Raw genomic sequence first — 10709 nt, 5'->3', positions numbered from 1 at the left:
TGAGCCTCGGCTTCTTTACCTGTACTTTGAACACAGTGACATTGTGCATCTCACAGCATAATTGTGGAACACATCCATGAATAGGAGTGTGCTAAATGTTATAACATAAACAAAATTACTGTGTGCTGTCTCTTCTAACATCCTCTTTCCCTCTCCTGCCTCCCCCTCCTTTCCCTCTCCTTTCCTCTTCTTTCTATCCCAGCTCCTCTTTCTCTCCCATTTTTAAAAACATATTTAAGTGGACATTATTTTGAAGCAGCTTAACCCTCCCACACCCCAAAAGGAAGGAAGGCAAAGAAAGTTCAGCCACAAACCGGAAGTAACAGAAAAAAAAAAAAAAGCCAACCCGTATCTCTGGCAAAACAGTAAAAAAGTGAAAGAAAGAAAGGAAGAAAGAAAAAATAAAGCAGTTTTAGGCTTTCGGGAGATCAAGTTCTATTTAGCTAACATGGGTTGCCAGCCTGGCTTGACCCCCTAAGTAGGGGGTTTTAGAGATGACTGGATAATTCTTGACCTCCGTTTGACCTCATAAATAGGAATTCTCATTCGGCATTGTAGGAGCTCTGGAGCTAGTAGGTTCCTGCCTTTTTAAATGTAGGTCTCTCCTCCTTTTCGCCGGTGGCAGTGGGCGGGCATGGGCTCGCGGCAGGGAGGGGCCGCCACGCCTGCGCCCTCCTGGGAGCCGCCCTGCCCTGCTGCTGCTGCTGCTCCTGCGGGCAGCTCAGGGCCCCGCTGGCTCCCTCCCTTCCTCTAGCAGCTCTGCCACGTGGTAGATTGGCTACTTCTGGGAATGTGAGAAAGCACTCCAATGAGGGCCATACCAAGAACTTTACAGCTCTATAAATTGTGTTAAACTTTCCTTACAAGCGTCTGTTTAGAGGAGACGAACCCTTAGATATTCTCTATAGCACAAGAAAACAGGGGCGACGGGACCAATCAGGACAGTGCTGGCTGTTGTGCTTGCTTAGTTCTTGAAAATGTTATAGCATTCTTTTGTCTTTTCCTTCTTGGGGGGTGGGGGGTGGGGGAGCGGTTTAAGGTAAGGAGGGGAGGGTCTAAAAAAGATGCGGGTGAACATCACCTCACCAGCTTTCATGGAAGTTTCTGCCCTAGGACTGAGGAAGAAGACAGCAGCCTTTCTGGCCCTGAACTTCTCCAAGTAAAGTGCTTGGGGAAAGGGGACCTATGTCTCTCTTTAGAGTAGCCCAAGTATATGGTACAGTGACATGGAATCAAATAAACGCATTCTTAAGGTTGGATCTTGCCACGACTTAGGCTGTGTGTTTTGAAACCGCTTAGCCAATGACCTCCCACTGTGCATGTGCAATGGAAACCTCTGTGTGTGTGTGTGTGTGTGTGTGTGTGTGTGTGTGTGTGTGTGTGTGTGTTGACCATGCGCCTGTCAACAGGAGAAGTCAGCCTGTGGTATTGATGGGAAGAGTGAAGAGGGCAAGGCCACAGAGCTGGTTTCCTGGGAAGGCCAGCCTAGGTCAAGGTCTGAATGCCGTATTCGGTACCAGTGATGATGGGTCTGCCAGCAATCCTTCATGGTAAATTAAACAACTGGCATTTGAAAACATAAGTCAAAATAAACATTTAACCTATTTATTATGTATTTATTTTACAAATTACACTGGGTGTGTTTCCAATGCAAAAACACACACACACACACACACACACACACACACACACACTCGGGTACCCTCTTAAGTAGAGAGCACATTTTAAATTAAAATTTTATTTTAATAGGTCATTTATTTCTACAATTCAAAAGTCAAATTTTAGAACACACTGTACCTGAAAGGTCTTGCCTAAACCTCCCTCACATCATCTGATTTCTTCAGGTTCTTTTTTTCCTTCATCGATAACCATTTTTTTAAATGTTACTTGTTTATGAAATTCTTGTAGATTCAGAGCCTGACCGTAAGTTGAGTCGCACACGGTTATGTTTTGAATTGGGTCTCTTTAAGTGGTATCTGGCTGGCCTAAACAACCTGCCTCTTGCCGGGGACCCCCAGGGACCACCGAGGACCCAGGAGATGGGCTACAAGAAAGAGAACCTGAGAGTTGAAGCTGCTATAGGGGAATAGGGTGACTCCATATGTTCTTCAAGAATCCAGCCAGACGAGGCTGGTTCGTCGAGTGAGTCCTGGGATTCTTGCCTGCTACTGATGGGAGTTGCTGGCTAGCTTCACAGGGAAAAGCTGTCTCAGGGGAGCTGCAAGGAAGCCCGGGACAGGTACAGGTCAGATCACACAGATCCAGCCCTCCCACAGCTTAAGGGTTTGCTCGGAAGAAAGAACCCCATACAGAGCTGGACTCTCCAGAGGTTCTCCAGCTTGAACAAGGCCGATCAGCTGGCAGGCAGGGGTAGGCTGCAGAATCAGCTTTTTGTCTTGTTTGGACTTCTGCCAGGTCTGTTGCAACAAAGTGCAGCCAAGGGCAGAAGTTTCCCATTTTGGGGGTGATAGATGCTGGAAAGCTGAGAGTCTGTGCACGTCTGAGGCTTGAGAGTGATGATCTGTTCCAGAACTTTCTCCTTGCCTTGTACTTACTTGTCTGATTTCTGTGTCTTCACCCTTTTGTGTTTGTCTGGATTCCCAAGGCCCTGGACTAGGATCTACCCTAAGTGCTTCATTTTAACTTCACCTTTGTAAAAAGAAAACACAAAAGCACCACTTATGAACAAAGCTACATTCTTGAAACATTGTTCAAAAATTACTTATAAACAAAGCTACATTCTTGAAACATTGTTCAAAAATTTATAGAAACATCTTGCATGGAAGTGAGGATACTATTGTGGTTTGAGTGTGCCTCCCCCTCCCCCCCCCCCAATTTCATGTGCTGAGAGCTTTCCCTCCATTCATTAGTTGGGGGCATTGGGCTTGATACTAGATCATTAGGACAAGAGAGTGCTGCACTGCAGGAGTGGGTTACTAGGGCAGGAGTGCTAGACTTAGTAGAAAAACACGACTGGCCTCTTGTTCACATGGCTGTTCCCATGCAATCTCTAGCTCTTCTGCCTTTTGCCATAGAATGACCCAGAATGAAAAGCAGCCCTTGATGAAATACCTTTATCAAGGAGTCCCTGGCCTCTAGACAGTGAAAAAAAAATCTCTCTTCTTAAAAGCTGCACAGTCTGAAGAGGACAGTGGTGGTTCATGCCTTTAATTCCAGCACTCCGTAGCTAGGGAGGTAGGAAGATCTCTGAGTTTGAGGCCAGCCTGGTCTATAGGGTGAGTTCTTAGACAGCCAGGGCTTTACAGAGAAGCCCAGTCTTGGGGGGGAAAATTACCCAGTCTGTGAGGATTCTGTTAGAGCAGCACAAAATGGACCAATAGACTCTAGCCTTTACTTTTTGCTTATTGTTTTTGGGACAAAGTCTCATTTCATAGCGCTGCTGTCCTGGAATTCACTATGCAGACCACGCTGGCCTTGCGTTCACAGAGACCTACCTGCCTCTGCCTCCTAGTCGATGTTTCAAACCAGATTGGAACTGGAAGTCCTTTTACCTCTACCTCCAAAATGCTGGGTGTGCAGGCATGTACCACCATGGCTGACTCGAAAGCTATTTCTCAAGAGAACACAACTGACATCGCTGTCACCTCTTTGTACCTTTGACTGTGTCCACCTGCCTACAAAAATGCTGTCCTCACACCATTCTATCATGAAAAACCAAGCCACACCAGTCTGGGAACATGTCCCGTTCCTCATCTGTGTGACACGAGGGAGGCAGTGTGAGACCCCGGAGTGTGATCACTCATTGTGGCCTCTGTATATGAAATACAGTATGGTCTTCATTATGGAGAATGGCCCTGCGGTTCCAACAAATCTTTCATCTTTATAAAATCCCAGGTAGGGAAGCTCTCCCTCCAGTCACAGTCCTCTATGCCTAGATTCTATGAAACTGCTTGTGACTTGGACTCAGGTTTTCTTTACCTACGCTTTGAGATAGAGACTATTCTCTAAGGTCTGCCCGGGCCTTGGGTGTGATGGCCTTGGATTAATTTTTTTTTTCTCTTTGTTTCTGTTAAATATGGCCTGGCACCTTTCCTGGGACGCTGTGACAAACACTTCAGACCCATTTGTGTTGCTGGGTGTGGCTTTGCCTGCACCTCCTCCTCACAAGGTGAAAACAGGAGCTGAGTGCCACTGGAGGGAGGGATTCTGCTCCCGGAAATCCCCCATGGAGCCAATTCCGTTCCAAATCTTTCTCAACACCCAGAGGAGAAGCACAACAGCTGGTAGCTCCCCCCTGCCCCCCCCCCCATGATTCTATATTCTGGGACTGGAGGGACAGAGTGTGTGTGTGTGTGTGTGTGTGTGTGTGTGTGTGTGTGTATAAATGTATATTAACGGATCTGAGGTTGAAAGTTAAGAAGTAGATTTGGAGCCTCAGTTGGGTCCACAACTCTGGTTGCGCCTGGCCCACCCTCGTTAGATCTCTTCACTAGGCTTCTACTGGACGGTTACCATGAGAAGCAGAGACCTAGGACACTCTGAGAAGCAGAGACCTATTACTTTTCTGTCATCCTGGCCTTCCAGAGTTCTTGAGTTCCAGTCCGGTGCCCCGAGTTTCTGGGCTCCATCCGAATGAGGAGTGAGTAGAAGCCAAAAATGCTGGCGAGCTGAGTTCTCTCAGTACAAGGAGGAAACACACCACTGTGAGGAATCAAAACTGTTCAGCCACCTTCCTCACTCACAGGGTCCCTCAAGGGACCCAGAGAAGGTGGTGAGTGTAGTCAGGGTTAGGTTATTTGTTCTTAGGCAAAGTTAGGGAAAATCAAGGGGTCTCAGGGCCACCTCTCTCTCTGGTGTTCCCTAGGTCCTTAGCTTTCCTTCTCTGGCTCCACTTCTGACTCACCCCACCGCAGCCCTTGTCTTTAGAAGTACTAGAGTTTACAATGGCCTTCCAGGGAAGGTAAGAGCTGAAACTGGGAAAGGTGTAGCAGCCTTTGACCTTGTGCGACCCTGGTCTGTGACTCACTTGCTGGACTCCCTGGCTGTTCCCATTCCTGATGGAGGGATGCCAGAGCTCACATGGAAACAACACAGGCCCGAAAGGAGGGCTGAAGTGAGGTTGCAAGCTAACTCTCCCAGCACTTGATACAAAGTGATGTCTTGGTGGAGATGGTAACAGTAACCCCCAGGGAGCATCCCTACCAGATGCCATTCCACTGCAGCGTGGCAGTCATTGCAAGAGGAGGGTACTGTTTCAATTCCCATTTTACCCCACCACAGTGAGGTCCAAAAGGCAAAGTTAATACAGAGCAGAGCTGGGTTTCCAGTCCTGCAGTTTGTGCTCTGAACTAAGAAAAATGTGGGTATTTGTTGTATAACCGAGAAGGCAGAGTAAAGTCAAGTGCCTTGTCCAAGACTGCACAGCCTGGGAGAAACAGGGATGAGATAAACAGCTCCCCACCCTGACTCTAGACTTCTCCCCAGGCGTAGGGTGGGGCGGTTGAGGGGTGGAGGAGGCAGGATGTAATTGCATCTTGCATCTGCCTCGCCCTTCTCCACCTCAAATTTCTACCTTCCTCCTGAAGCTGTGAGCTCTCGTTTCAGGTGACAGGAAGCCACTGGAAAAAGAGCCAGCTCCGGAGTGATCCGGTGAAGAAATCAGAAACCTGCCAATCCAGGAATGAGTCCAACACGCCCTATGGGACTGACACCTGGCTGCCCAGGTAAAGTGTCCAGATGCCCTAGGCCAAGAGAGGTGAACACTGGAGGAAGTTTCCAGAAAGTCCAATGTGAAGAAGTAGAAACAAAAAAACCCAAAGACTACGCTGTGATTTAAAAGACAGGCTGCAATCAGTGTCTCTTAGTTGGGAAGAGCCACTCAGAGAATAATGAGTAACCTTTTGTTGTATCAGAGAGCTGACACTGACTGGGCACTTACTGTGTATCAAGACCAGTGCTACAAGTTTACCTCAGGGCTAGAGGTGAGGAAAATACATCAAAGTTTAGTTGATCCAATAAGAGAAAGATTCTGGTAGTTTCCTTACTCCACACCCACTTTTTTTGTATTCCTTAATTCTTGATGACAGGGCATTTCAAAGACAATTTAAGAAAATATTGATGGGACTGGTGATATACCTTGGCTGTAGAGTGCATATCCAGCGTGCATCAGGCTCTGGTTTGATTCCCCATCACTGTGTAACCAACTATGGCAGTACATGGCTGTAACTCCAACACTCGAGAGGTAGAAGTGGGAGGATCTGAAATTTAAGATCATCCTTCCACACATCCAGAGATGGAGGCTAGCCTGGGCAACATGAGACCTAACTCAAGAGAAAGAAGGAAAGGAAGGAAGAAAGGAAGGAAGGAAGGAAGGAAGGAAGGAAGGAAAAAATAAAAATAAAACATTGCAATAAATTCCCGTGAATTTAATCTACTAGTTTCAATCATTATCATCACAAGTCAGTCTTGTCTACTCTTCCTTCTATTGGACTATTTTGAAGTAAAGTATTATTGTGCATTATAAAATCCCATTATATACACAATAATATATATCCCAGAAAGGACTATGGTAACAGCAATATAGTGTGTGATGGTTAATCTTGGTTGTCAATTTGACCACATCTGTAACCAACTAAAATCCAACCAAGGTGGTAAACCTGTGAGAGATTTCTTGAATGGATCATTTGAGGTGGGAAGACTCTCTAAATCTGGGTCACTTGAGTCAGAAGACTCACCCCAAATCTGATCAACACCTTTTGATAGCAGCCCACATAAAAGGGCATGGATGAAGGAAGCGTTTGCTTTTTGGCATGTTTGCCCTCACCCTCAAGTTCATCTGTCCTGTTCCTGAGCCATTTCTTCACTGATGTTAGAACTACATCTTCAAGATCCCAATGTGGACAGAAGACCGGAAGCTCTCTAGTGCCTTCCAGGGACTCCAGCACCATACTGAGGCTACTGAGACACGCAGTCTCATGAACCAAACAAATACCAGATCCTTGGCCTTTCCATCAAGAGCCATCCATTGTTGGACTACTCAGACCACATCCTGATAGCCACTCTGACAATCATACATTCATCCTATCAGTTTTGTAACTCTAGAGAACCCTGACATATACACAGAGTTACCCCTAAAGAAAATGGAATGACTTTCAATAGCAATTGAGGAGCCAACCTCTTTTAAGGTATCTGGTTGGCTCCATCATGTATTTTTACAGTTGGTTTATACAAACTGGAATAGAAATCGTTTAAACATCACATTTGGCCAAGCCTCTTAAACCCCTAATCCACATTCAGGTCCCATTTCCATGCCATTTATTTGTTGAATGAAGAAAGTGAACCCTTTGCCCTGCACTAGTTCTCACGGTTTAGATTTGTTGATCGTGCACCTGTGATGGCATCTACCATGTTCTTCTGACCCCAGGATTTCCTGTAGAGGTGTTGCTAAGATCTAGTGGTTGGACTGAGTTGACATTTCATTGTTTGGGGAAGATGTTTCAGTGAGCATGGCAACCCAGTGCATAAACACTCTTGTTTCCTGAACGTGGAACCTCAAACCCAGAAAACAACACCGATGAATGGATGAAGGCTGGAACTTGAGTCTTCTGCTCCATTGCTGGTCTTGAGCCTAGATTCTAGAACCTTCTCAGGTTGGAAGAATGACGTAGTTGCCTAGTCTTTACCTTCAATCAGAGAGAAGCCAAGATGGGGGGGGGGGTAGGGGACCAATTAAACCTTTCAAGAACATGAGAAAAGAGGTTCCCCAAGCTTGGTGGGGAGGGGGGCTCTGCACCTTTACTCTGCCAAGAGGCTGGAAGCTTTGAGACAGAACTCTGGTGTGGATGACAGGTTTTTTTTTTTCTTTCTCTCTCTTCTTTTATAGACTGGGAACAGGTTTACCTGAGGAACACTTCATGTCTTAAACTTTCTCATTTTAGTCAAAGGGAAAGAAATGTGTGCTCATGTATGTTGTTGGATGAACACCTGAGGTGACGCACAGAATTCTCCCCAGAGGAGGACAGAGGAAAGGCTTTCTCTATCATCTTCCCCCCAACCCACTCAATGAGCATTTCCCCCAATTCCAGTTATGCAGAGCATGTGGCTTCAGATCCCAAACTGTAGGCCAGAAAGACATATTCTATTACAAAGCAGAAGAATATCACTCTGAATCCCAAAGTGTGAGGCAGGGTAAAGATGTCTCAAGGACTTAATACACATGAGAACTGACATTTGTAGAATACATAAAACACATCACATAACCCATTTGAACTACTCCTGGTTTACACTTACAGCAGCTCTGCAAGGTGAGACGTACCTGTTTCTGTAACTATAATTTGCAGATGAGGGAGACCAGTTTGTATTAGAGAAGGCCATATCAAACGAAGGTTTTTCTCAACTAGAAACAATAGTTAATACTATTACTAATAGTTAATAGTTATTACCGTTGTACTATGCGGTCAACTAGTGGTTATAGTAATGAATTAACAGGAATTAAAATAGATGTTACAGAGTTTGGGAGTGGCCCCAGGAACACACACTGGAAGCCCCAGCGTTCTGAAACCTAGCATCTTCCATTTTAAGACGGAATTTGGGAATTCATTAAGCAGGTGTAGCAGATGAAGGGATAAAAATTTCTCACAGGAATTGACCCTGGACAAGCAATAATTAAGAATTTTCCCATTCTCTGTCAAGGGCAGAAAGGTCCTCCAAGGGCTATCAAGGTCCTGGGTGGCACACACGTGCTCTAACCTGGACACTAAAAACACATGTTCGGGGTAGACAAACTGCAAGAAAGGATCCCTATAGGAAGCTCCTCTGGCAGGCAAGAAAGCCATACTGGGTCCCAAAGCTTACTTAGTGGAGCATGGGGAGCAGTCCCCCCCCCCCGCACCCCCATGCCCTTGCAGCCAGGAGCAAAGGGTAGCAGTGCTATGGTAGGTTAAGCTTGCTTCACAAAACAAGCTCCACACCTGCTAAGCCCACGTCCTTCCTGCTGAAACATTGTCGTCTTTTGATGGTTGTGTCATGTGACTGTGGTCTCCTTTCAGCTCCCAAGAAGGCAGAACACCATTACTATGTTATGCAACCTGCTGGCTTGTTTTTGAATTAAAAAGAAAAAAAAGAAATGTTTCCCCCACATTCAAGGCCATAGTGTCCAAATTTCCCCCAATCTCCCTGGCTTGACTCTCGGGGTCAGGATGACATTATTCTACCTAAGCAGTCTATATACCACAGTGTTTATAACACTCTTTTCAACCAAGTTAAGCAGCTTCCGTGGCCTTTGTCACTGAATTTTGTTTGTTTTTGAGACAGGATCTCTAGCCCATGCTAGCCTCAAATGTATGATATACTAGAGGACGGCCTTGAACTCCCGAGCCTCCTGCTTCGACCTCTTGAGTGCTATGGTTACTGGTGTGAATCTGGTACAGGCAGTGCTGATGCCTGAACCCAGGGATTGACCTCAGGACTTTGTGTATGCTAGGCAAGCAAGCACTCTGCCAACAGATACCCAGTCCTGTCACTGGGTTTTACAAAAATGGCGGGGGGGGGGGGGATGACAAAAATAATCGATATTTTGCATTTAAGTTTCTTTGTAAGATTCGTAGTGAAAAGCAGAGAAAGGAAGTGTAATCAATACACAGGGAAGACAAACAATTGAAGGAGTTCAGGTTCCATTTTGGGGCACTGACACATAAGCTAGATTTTAACTGGGGAAAAATTGCTGAAGAGGGCAAGAGGCTATCATTACTAAGCGGTCTTGGTCAAAGGATGGTCCTGTCCGTCTCTGTCACTGTTCCGGTCCCAAAAGGTCATAGCAATTGCCAATCTGGCATTAACTTGAGGAGACCAATCTGGTTCCTACAAGATGATCTGTTCCAGGGAGTAGCCTCTTCAACATAGGTAATTATTGTCATCTTAGGGACGAGATGTCCTGCTGGCTCACCATTTCTTGGAGATGGTTTTCGTCCCTTGTCACCGGAGATAATTTATCAACCAGCCCTGTTGCTCCTGGAATGCAAGGTGACTCAAGAGGAGAGGTTCAGGACAGAGACTTATCTCCATGCCTTCAGCCTTGATGTGGAATGAAGCTGGTTAGGTAGACAGATACTCCTTGAGAGCTTAAAATGCCTTCAGAGTCTAGAAAGGGTTGGAGCCAATGTCAAAGAGACAGATGAAGGTAAGATGAAGGCAGTGCTCGAGACTCCTTCCTGATTTTAGTTACCCTATGGTTGGAGGAGTTGAGAGGAAATTCTTGGTGCTTGTTACAGCTTCCCTCTTGGGTTTGAATATCCTCAGGTCTGAAGGAGTTAGAGTATCCTGGTTTAGAGATGAACGAATGCAGCCGGGCATTGTGGTGCATGCCTTTAATCCCAGCACTCAGGAGGCAGAGGCAGGCCGATTTCTGAGTTCAAGGCCAACCTGGTCTACAAAGTGAGTTCCAGGACAGCCAAGGCTACACAGAGAAACCCTGTCTCAAAAAACTACAAAAAAAAGAGAGAGAGAGATAAACGAATGCACAAGAGGCACACAAGCTGAGGTGGTGGAAGCAAAAGGAGCCATGCTTAAGTCTGAACGTAGACTCACCACTGTCAAAAGGATACAGGCGAGTGATAGAGGCAGAAGATATCACTTGGAAAAAAAAGCCCAATAGGAGCCTTCTCTCTTGTTAAGTAGCTCTGTGGGTATGGACTACTAAAAATTAATTCTAATGGCAGGGACTTAATGTCACATAACAGATACTGGCATTT

General features: G+C 45.9%; 1 long non-coding RNA gene across 1 annotated transcript; it reads right to left on the bottom strand.

Moving 5' to 3' along the window:
- Positions 1-299: 299 nt before the first annotated feature.
- On the bottom strand, positions 300-10368 carry Gm52815. The gene is made up of 3 exons (XR_003955927.1): positions 8276-10368; positions 6097-6281; positions 300-2649 (listed from the first exon to the last, which is right to left on the bottom strand). It is a non-coding gene; the product is annotated as a predicted gene, 52815 (long non-coding RNA).
- Between the last annotated feature and the right edge of the window lie 341 nt (positions 10369-10709).

Source organism: Mus musculus, chromosome 5 (genome assembly GCF_000001635.26).
Source record: "Mus musculus strain C57BL/6J chromosome 5, GRCm38.p6 C57BL/6J".
Classification (NCBI taxonomy): domain Eukaryota; kingdom Metazoa; phylum Chordata; class Mammalia; order Rodentia; family Muridae; genus Mus; species Mus musculus.
Note: the sequence above shows the minus strand (reverse complement) of the source record. Positions and strands in the feature narration are given on the sequence as shown.